This window comes from Fukomys damarensis, unplaced genomic scaffold (assembly GCF_012274545.1).
Source record: "Fukomys damarensis isolate Sample0158 unplaced genomic scaffold, DMR_v1.0_HiC HiC_scaffold_32, whole genome shotgun sequence".
In the NCBI taxonomy this organism is placed as follows: Eukaryota; Metazoa; Chordata; class Mammalia; order Rodentia; family Bathyergidae; genus Fukomys; species Fukomys damarensis.
Genome location: NW_022900944.1, coordinates 37,219,295 through 37,228,466, shown reverse-complemented (window position 1 = coordinate 37,228,466; position 9,172 = coordinate 37,219,295). Strand labels below are relative to the sequence as shown.

The 9,172-nt window shown below is 47.8% G+C and overlaps 1 protein-coding gene across 3 annotated transcripts in view; it reads left to right on the top strand.

The window, feature by feature from the left end:
* The first annotated feature begins 277 nt into the window (after positions 1–277).
* Il34 (interleukin 34) overlaps positions 278–9,172 on the top strand; it is a 50,252-nt gene continuing 41,357 nt past the window's right edge. Inside the window, exons 1-2 of one of the 3 annotated variants that reach the window (XM_010644437.2) lie at positions 278–436; positions 8,305–8,410. The gene's annotated coding sequence lies outside the window, so the exon portion shown is untranslated. The remainder of the gene's footprint in view (positions 437–8,304; positions 8,411–9,172) is intronic. The other 2 variants (XM_010644434.2, XM_033757817.1) reach the window with 2 other exon arrangements.

Below are 9,172 nucleotides of genomic sequence, written 5' to 3'. Positions count from 1 at the left end.
GTAGGGGTGGGAGATGGAAAACTGAATGAACGATTGATTCCATTGCTTTGGAAATTGTAGCAGGCAAGCTGGACCGTGAGCCACCGTGAGAGAGCCAGCCTCTCATTCCTGACTGGATAGAGGAGGAGGAGTTGAACTCCAAGCCAACAAGTGCTAGGCAAAGCGGTGCCCAGGGCCCTGAGTACCAATGGATGCACAACGAAGCCGCTCTGTTCCCCAAGAACACCCCCCCACCCCCACCCCCGGTCTCCACAAGGAGCATTCCTGAGCGAGGGAAGCAGTGATTGCTTCAGCCCAGCCCCTGGCAGCTGATGCACTGTGCTGGGCCTAGACCGGACTCAAAAAGGCTGGAGGCAGAGGGAGCCCAGCAAAGTCGCAGCCATTAAAGAGCTTCCGGCCTGGCCAAGATGCAGAGGGGATGCGCAGGGCCCTCTGGGTAGGTTAAAGGGAGGGGAGTACGGGGTCTGGGGGCACAGAAAGGGGCAGGCCCTTGGAGAGGCGATGGGCTGGAGCAGATGGCAGCTGGCAGCCTGTGCGCGCGCTCGCGTGTGCGTGCGTGCGTGCGTGTGTGTGTGTGTGTGTGTGTGTGTTCTGCAGCTGGCTGGGGGCAGGGAAGGTGGTGATGTGTACGGAACAGAGCGGGTCCTACAGGCTGAGGCCAGGTAGGCATTGTGGAAGGTGTTGCAGGGATGGGGCCCTGAACCCCTGGAGGTCCCGGCCACAGGAAGGCTGTTGTCTGGTGGGAAAGAGGGCTGCTCTGAGCCTCTTTGAGAACAGAGACCCCTCAGGAGGCTCAGGAGAGCAGAGAGCGCGCGCGCGCGCACACACACACACACACACACACACCCGCCGCCGCTGCTTTCCCTTCACATGCAGGTATTTAGCATGTGAGAGGCCCTGGGTTCAAGCTGCAGTAGCCTCAGTAGTGGGAACTGAACCCAGGGCTTTCCCATGAGCTACATCCCTCGACTTTTTCTTTGTTGTTGTTTTTTGTTTTTTGTTTTTTTTTTTGGTACCGGGGATTGAACTCCGGTCCTTGTGCTTGCAAGGCAGGCCACCGTATTTTTTTGTTTTGAGACAGGGTCTTACTAAGTTGCTTAGTTGTTAAGGCTGGGGTCAATCTTATAATCCTCCTGCCTCAGCCTCCCAGAATGCTGGCATTATAGGTGTGTGCTACCACATCTGGCTTAAAAATATTTTGTAAATTGTGATAAATATAAATAAAAATTTAGGGGCTGGGGATTTAGCTCAGTGGTTCCACTGCCTGCCTCATAAGCTCAAGGACCCGAGCTCGATCTCTGGTACTGAAAAAAAAAAGTTTAAATAAAAAATTAAAATGAAAATTTATAAATCAATATAAATAAAAATTTACCACTTTAACTTTTTTTTTTTTTGGTACTGGGAACTAAACTTAGGAACCACTGAGCTAAATGCTTGGCCCTAACTATTTTTTTGGTGGTGCTGCGGTTTAAACCCAGGGCCTTGCATATGCTAGGCAAGCACTCTACCACTGAGCTACATCCCCAGCTCTACTGTAACCAATTATTTATTTATTTATTTAATTTTTTGCTATGGGGATCAAACTCCAGACCTTGCGCTCGTGAGGCAGGTGGCGGAATCACTGAGCTAAATCCCCAGCTCTACTGTAACCAATTTAAAGTATACATTTCACTCACATGAGCACATTCAGTGTTGTCGAACCATCCCCAGTATTTCCATCATTCTTTTTTTTTTTTTTTTGGTACCAGGGATCGAATTTGGGACTTTTTGTTTTCGAGGCAGGCAGCAGCAACACTGAACTAAATCCCCAGCCCTACATTATTGTTTATCCTCCCAAACAGACACTGTATCCATGAAGTAAATTCCCATCCCTCTCCCCCAACCAAATTTAATTCCACCTTCTGTCTTTATGAATTTTCCTATTCTAGATACCTCGATTTATTGTTTTGAGATAAGGCCTCACTATGTACTTCAGACTGGTTTTAAGTTCACTTTGTAGTCCAGCTGAACTCAAACTCACAGTGATCCTCCTGCCTCTGCTTCCTGAGTGCTGGGGCTATGTGGCACTGCCTGGTGATACCTCAATTTATATGCAATTAGAAACAACATTGAGGTAAAATGAACACCAATAAATAGCACAAAAGTGAAAATCACCTTAACTTTGAATATGTATACCACAATCAAGATAACAAATATGTTAGCTGGGCATTTTGGTGCATGTCTGTAATCCCAGCACTCTGGGAGGCTGAGGCAGGAGGATCATAACAACCTCCAGCTCAGCCTGGGCAACTCAATGGGATCTGTCTAAAAAAAAAAAAAAAAAAATCTGGGAATAGAGCTCAGTGTGAATGCCTTGGGTTTAATCTCCTGTACTGGAAAAAAGAAAAAGAAAGAAAGAAAGGCAGAAAAGAAAGAAAGGAAAAGATAGAAAAGAAAACAAATATGTTAATCATTACCAAAAATTTTCTCAGGTCTCTTTATAATCCCTCCTCCTCCTTCTCCACCCCTAGACAACCACAGGCCTACATTTTATTACCATAGTTTAGTTTGGATTTTCTAGAATTTTAAATAGTGTTACATTGGATGTATTCTTTCTTTTGAAGTACCTACTTTCTTTCAGTGAGCATAAGTCATTTGAGATTAGTCTGTGTTGTATATATAGATAATTGACTCTCTGTTGCTAAATAGTATTAGTTTCGAGGAACGTGGCAGCACCACTGAGCTAAATCCCAGGCCCTGTATGGATTTTTTTTAACCCATTGATCTGTTGTTTTATTTTGTTTTTTGTACTGGGGATTGAACTCAGGACCTTGTGTTTGCCAGGCAGGAGCTGTGCTGCTGTGCTCCATCTCCCATCCCACCCACTGATCTATTTTTTCAATGGGCATTTAGGTTGTTTCTAGCTTTTGGTGTTAGTACATAAAATACAACTGAGTTTTTGTTGTTGTTTGATTTCTGTGCAACAGGCCCTTGCTGTATAGTTCAGGCTGGCTTTGAACTCATTCTGTAGTCCAGGGTGGCTTCGAATTCATAGCAATCCTCCTGCCTCAGCCTCTCAGTTACTGGGAGTATAAGCATGCACCACCATGTCCAGCAGACTACCATTGATTTTTGTATGTTGATTTTCTGTCCTGAAACCTTGCTGAATGCATTTATTAGATTATAGTTTTATGTATTCCTTGGAATTTTCTACATAGATGATCTTATCATCTGGAATAAAGGTAGTTTTCTCTTCTTCCTTTCTAACATGCATATCTGTATTATTTCTTGGCTGGAGTCCCCAGTAAAATGCAGAATGAAGTGATAAGAACAGGCTTTCCCCATGTAGCTGTGGCTTTTTCCTGAGTACCTTTTTTTTCAGGTTGAGGAACCTCCCTTCTATTCATAATTGGCAGAAACGTTTAACAGTTTCTGCATCTACTGAGATGGCTTGTCTTTTCTCCTTTATGAACATGGTAAATTACAGTGATTTTTAAACATTAAACCAACCCTTCACTTCTGGGAGTGCATGCCCTTTGGAGTTGAGCATATAGGATCCAGGTGCCTCCAGCGTATCTTTGGTACCCTTCCTCTGGTTCCCAGAGACACTGGAGGGAGGGAGGGGGCAAAGGTCCAAGGTGGTAGAGCAGGGATGACCAGACTCACAACTTCTTCCTACCAGGCCCCAGGTGAGCCACCCCAGGTGAGCCTCAGGCCAACTTGGGGTGCAGGCATCCGCTCCCCACAGGGTTTGTCCCTAAGGGTGGCCTCTACTGTCACATGCTCTGTTAGGTAGGAAAGTATCTGGGGCTCACTGTGGGCTGGGTTGCACAGGCCTTGCTTCTGCTGGAGCCTCCACCTTTGTATCTGGGAAATGAAGTTGATGTTGCTGCCACTGAGTAGCCGTGTGTCACCTGAAGGGTCCCAGAATGCAGAGGGGGCTTCCTACAAGGCTGAGGGTGCCCAACTGACCTGCTCTGGAGTGGGCTTCCTTTCTGGTTGTCCTCCCAGGGCTGCTTCAGGAAATGGTGCAAGGGTGACAAACCACTTAGACATGGGACAAAAATGTCAGAAGCAGCCTTGGAATCTGACCCCACTGCTCACTAGCTCTGCAGCCTTGGCCATCACCTGATCTTTCAGCCTTAGCCTCCTCCTTTGTAAATAGTAACTAGGCTCCCTGGAGGGTTGGAGTGTGAGGAACATTTGGTGTCACTGCACCAGTCAAACTAGCGAGTTAGGCCCAGGAAAAATGCTGGATGATGTCAGGGTCCTCACAGGTGCCTGGAGACTATGCAGCTCTGACAGAGGCTGTCACGCACTCAGGGAGCTGCCCAGCCCTGGCAGTAAAAGAGGAGGGAACAGGTGCTGGGGGAGGAGCTTTTCCTGTCCTGGTTCAGCTAGCGGTATGGTGAGGCTGCCCCTGCTGCCCCAAGGCTGGCGCTTCCAGAAGCCCTAATCTGTGGCCAAAGACCCCAAAGCTGGTTCCTGACCACATCCTGTAGTCTTACTTTGACTCCCTGGTCAAGGAACCAAAATATATTGCATAGACCAATATGCATTGCTGCTTTGCTGGAACACACAGCTAATGGGGATTGTAAACTCAGTACCAGTAAGGAATTGAAGGGACAAAGTTTAAAGTAAAGGAGGATGCTTGTTTTGGAAAAGGAAGGCAAAAACCAAGAAGGTGGCTACCCCAAAGAACCCTTGATCCTAGCTCTTTTTATTAAGGCTACCGACCCTTTCCCCCCTGTAGACACCTGGAACTTGTCACAGTCTGATTGGCTGTCTGGCTGTCTTCAGCCCTAGTCAGGGCACATCTGCCTACATTCTTTGTGGTCATTTAGTTCCTTTCTGCACTTTTGTGATGGATAAGTGTGGGGGGGTGGGGAGACACCTCATAAAAAGGCTTTGAGTAGTAAAGCATGTATCTGATGCAGTAATATAGCAACCCTCAAGCAAGAATACATACATACATACATACATACCCACAAATTTATATATATGGATACGTATTGTCTTTTTAGATACTAAATAAGTGTTTTTAGGTGGCCACTCCTTGTCTCCTCACATTTTATTACAGGTAAGTAAAGGGGCTGGTTACCCTGGTCTTTCTTGTTTCTGGCTTCATCTGTGTTGTCAACTCTTTCTGATATTCTTAAGTTAATTGCATTACCTGGCACCTTTCCAGGTCTGATTTCTTTTTCTCTTTTTCTACCTTTGTCTTTCTAATCACTCGAGTCTAACTGCAGAGGCAAAAGCTGCTTTTAGTAAGATTTTCTATTATTTTATTTCATAAAGCTTAGTGAGGCCCTTATTTTATTCTTTCCCTGCCTACGATTCCTTCTCCCTACACTGTGGGGCTAGCGCGATGAGCCCCATGGCTTTCTCAGGGACAGGTGAGACAGCACCTCAGACTGAGAGCTGGGGAGGGGGCCCCAGGAGCTCCTGGGCCTTGTGAGAGGTCTGCACTCTCCAAGAGGTGAACTTCTCCCTGGCTGACTCCAAGCCTGCCTCCAACCTGAGAGGTGGGAGCGAAGAGGGACTGGGAGGGGCGGGATCTAAGAGATAAGGGGACTCCTGGTGTCCCTCCTCCCTCCCTCAGCCTGCGCTGTCTCCTCTGGCATTTTGCTCCCGCGGGTGCCAGTGGTTTAGCCGGTCTGGGTTTCCTCTGGTGGCCTAGGTGTCCATTTCATTCAAATATCATTTCCCAGGTGTTTGTGCTGAGTCAGAGCCAGGCTCTAGAGTCATGGTGATGAAAAGAGAACCAAGCTCTGTCCCGGAGGTACAGAGTCTGGGTAACACCCGCGCACAGGGGCTCAGCATGCATGTGGCCCTGGGGAACAGCCCTGATGGCCAGAGGAGGCTCTGTGTGTGTTTGGTGGCAGTGGGGGATGTTTGAGCTGACTGGAAGGAGCCAAATGGGCAAAATTGTGTGGAACATTCCTTGAGGAGGAGCCAGGCAGCCTGGGGACAGCAGGAGGGGGAGGGGGAGGGGGAGGAGGAGACGACCCTGGACAGCCTGCTGGGAAGCCATGGGGGCCGGGATTGAGAGAGTTTCTGGAAATGGACACATGCTTGTAGACTTGCTCCTGTTTCCTGTGTAATTGTTTTTATTTTTTTATTTTTTTATATTTATTTTTGAGACAGTCTTGCTATGTAGTCCAGGCTTGCCTTGAATTTGCAGTGATCCTCCTGCCCAACCTCCCGAGTGCTAGGATTACTGGCTTCTGCCACCATGCTCTGCTTCCTGTGCAATTGTTGAGGCCTCTTGTGTAGAAATGCATCTGGAGGCTCTCAGGACCGGAAGGAAGTGTTAGGCAGAGGGGTGCAAAGATCTGCCATCTGCCTGGAGATCTCACTATGACACACCCCCAGGAGTCACTGGCTGAATCATGGGGGCAGATCCCCCATCTGCCTCAAGGTGGGCAACTGTGTGGTAGCTTTTCCTGCCTGTTTGCCTGGCTCTCACAAGAGGGCCCTCGCTCCACAAATCCTGTGGAGCCAAACCCTTGTCTCAGTCTGTGCTTTGGGAAAGCAGGCCTCAGACAGCCCATGAGAGACTTGCATTTTGCAGCCTAGAAACTGGAGTTCTGTGATCAGCCCCAGGAGAGTTCTTCCTTCCAGCTCTGAGAGTCTTTACAACTGTGTGATTTACTCAGGAAACACAGCAAGTTCACAGCAGAGTTAGGGCTACAGATCACTTCCTAAAGACCTCAGGGTTTGAGGGTTGGGGTTTGGGGGCCTTCTAGACAATGTGGTACAAAGGCCAAGGCCTAAGCTGTGCTCCTGTCTTGTTTTGTTTTATTTTTTTGAGACAGGGTCTCACTATGTACTTGAGACTGACCTGGAACTCACTATGTAGCCCAGGCTGGTCTCAAACACAGCGATCCTCCTGCCTCAGCCTCCCAAGTGCTGGGATTATAGGTGTGCGCCACGACGCCTGGCTTGTACTCCCTGTTTGAATCCCCTTTGCCTTAGTTACTCTAGAGGCCTCAGGTTCCTGAATTCTATTTCTTCCCTCTGTATTAGAATAATTCACATTAAGGTGTGAAGGACAGGCAGCTCAGAACCCTCCCAACAATGTACCCCCAAAAGAAAATGCTTATTAACCTAAGTAAGTCTGTGATCTAATGGACTTTTTGTCAAGGTGATAAAGGAGGTTGGAAAAAATGCATCCAATGCAAATCTGGGGATTTTCCAGGACATGAGGGAGTCATGTATGAGGAGGTTCCTCAGCTTTCCCAGATCAGCCCTGCCTCGCTGCATAACCACACATGTTGAGAAATGTTCACTGCCTTCCTCAGGTCCCCACAGCATGGGCTGTCAATGCATGAGTCCCTAGAAGGGAAGGTGACTGGGTTAAAGGAATGCATTTTACAAAGAACAGCCAGGTGGTGTGAACTAGGCTCCCTGACAAGTGGCTTACTTCAGGTCCAGGACAGGCTGAGTCCCATTGCTGGCTTGGGCAGGTTTAGAGCACAGATCTGGGCTACAGGGGAGGCAGGGCAGGTGTTCCTGAGTGGCAGAGGCTTCACAGCACAGTTCTGGCCTTATTTCTGCCTTTCTGTCTGAGTCGTCTTGGGCAAGTCATTGGCCTTCTCCAGAACATGGTTTCCTCATCTGTAAAATGGCTGGAGTCGAGTTGTCCAGGACCGGGGCATGGAGGCTGCATCTTCTAGAGATTCTAATTTGGGGGATTTAAGCAGAATCTCTGCAGTTTGAGGAACCCTGATCTCTGCCAGACTGCTCAAAGGTAAACCAGCTGTGCAACTTCCCTGGGATAACTTGTTAGAAATGCACATTCACAGAGCCTGGCCTGGTGCTGCAGGCCTGTGAGCCCAGCACTCCGGAGGCTGAGGTGGGAGGACCGCCATGAGTTCAAGGCCAGCTTGGGCTACATAGTGAGACCCTGTCTCAAAAAAAGAAAAAGAAAGAAAGAAGCGAGCAAAGCAGAGCAAGCTCCGGAACCCAGATCCACTGATGCACATCTCTGGGGGTGGAGCCTGGGGACCTGGGCCCTTGCAGCTTCCCCAGGGAGTTCTGAGGCTGCAGCATTCGCTGGGTGTGCACTGTGCCTTCTTCTTTTTTCCTACATTTTTTATTAGTGCATTTGTGTGTACAGATGGAGTTCATTTCTACAGATCTGTGCATGCACATGATGTACTTGAATCATCCCCCATCTGCCCCCTCGCCCTCCCTCTTAGTTTCACGTGTGCTTTTGGGGACGAGGACTTCAATGCAAAGTGTGTTTTCTGCTGCTCCCCGAAGTGCTCGCTGCCTGCACTTCCCAGCGGTACTGAGATGTCATTCTCTTCCTCACTTTAGTTCTGACCAAGAGAAAACGGAGGCTTAGGGGAGGCTGAGTAGCTGCTCTATCTCTTCTCATCTCTCCACATCTTGCAGTATGGATATTGGGATGAATATGTTTCTGGTAAGTGTCAGTGAGCTATTACACAATAAAACTGCCTGTAGGGCCTGGGATTTAGCTCAGTGGTGTCGCCTGCCTCGAAAGCGGAAGGACCTGAGTTCGATCCCTGGTCCAAAAAAACAAAAAACAAACCTGCCTATAAATTATAAACCGCTTGTAAATTTCCTGTCACCTGATGGCAAACAGAGGCTCTGTTGGAACAGGAGCTGTGGTAGGATCTTGGGTTTTGATCAAGGTTTTGGAGCTCATGAGCTGCCGCTCCTCTCTTCTATCTTATTCATTTATTTATTTATTTATTTATTTATTTATTTATTTATTTATTGGGGTACTGAGGAGCAAACCCAGAGCTGGGCTGGAAATTGCCATCCTCCTGCTTCAGCCTCCCAAAAAGCTGAGATCACAGGAGTGGTCCACCATATTCAGCTTCTTCTACCATTTAATATTTTGATTAGGTAATGCATTCATGTGGTTTAGTTTTTAGACAGGATCTCATTGTGTACTTCAGGCTGGCCTTGAACTCATTATGTAGCCCAGGTTGGCCTTGAACTTGTGGTGATCCTCCTGCCTCAGCCTCCCAAGTGCTGGAATTAGAGGTGTACACCACCACACCTGGCTAATGTGATTTAAGCATCATGTAATGAAAGCTATAGTGAGATGTTTTCTTCCCATGCATGTCACATAACTACCCAGTGCTTGTCCTTGCCAGGTAACTGTTTATTGTTTATGGTGTCTAATTAGAATTGGGAAAGTTGAGGAGTCCCCTCT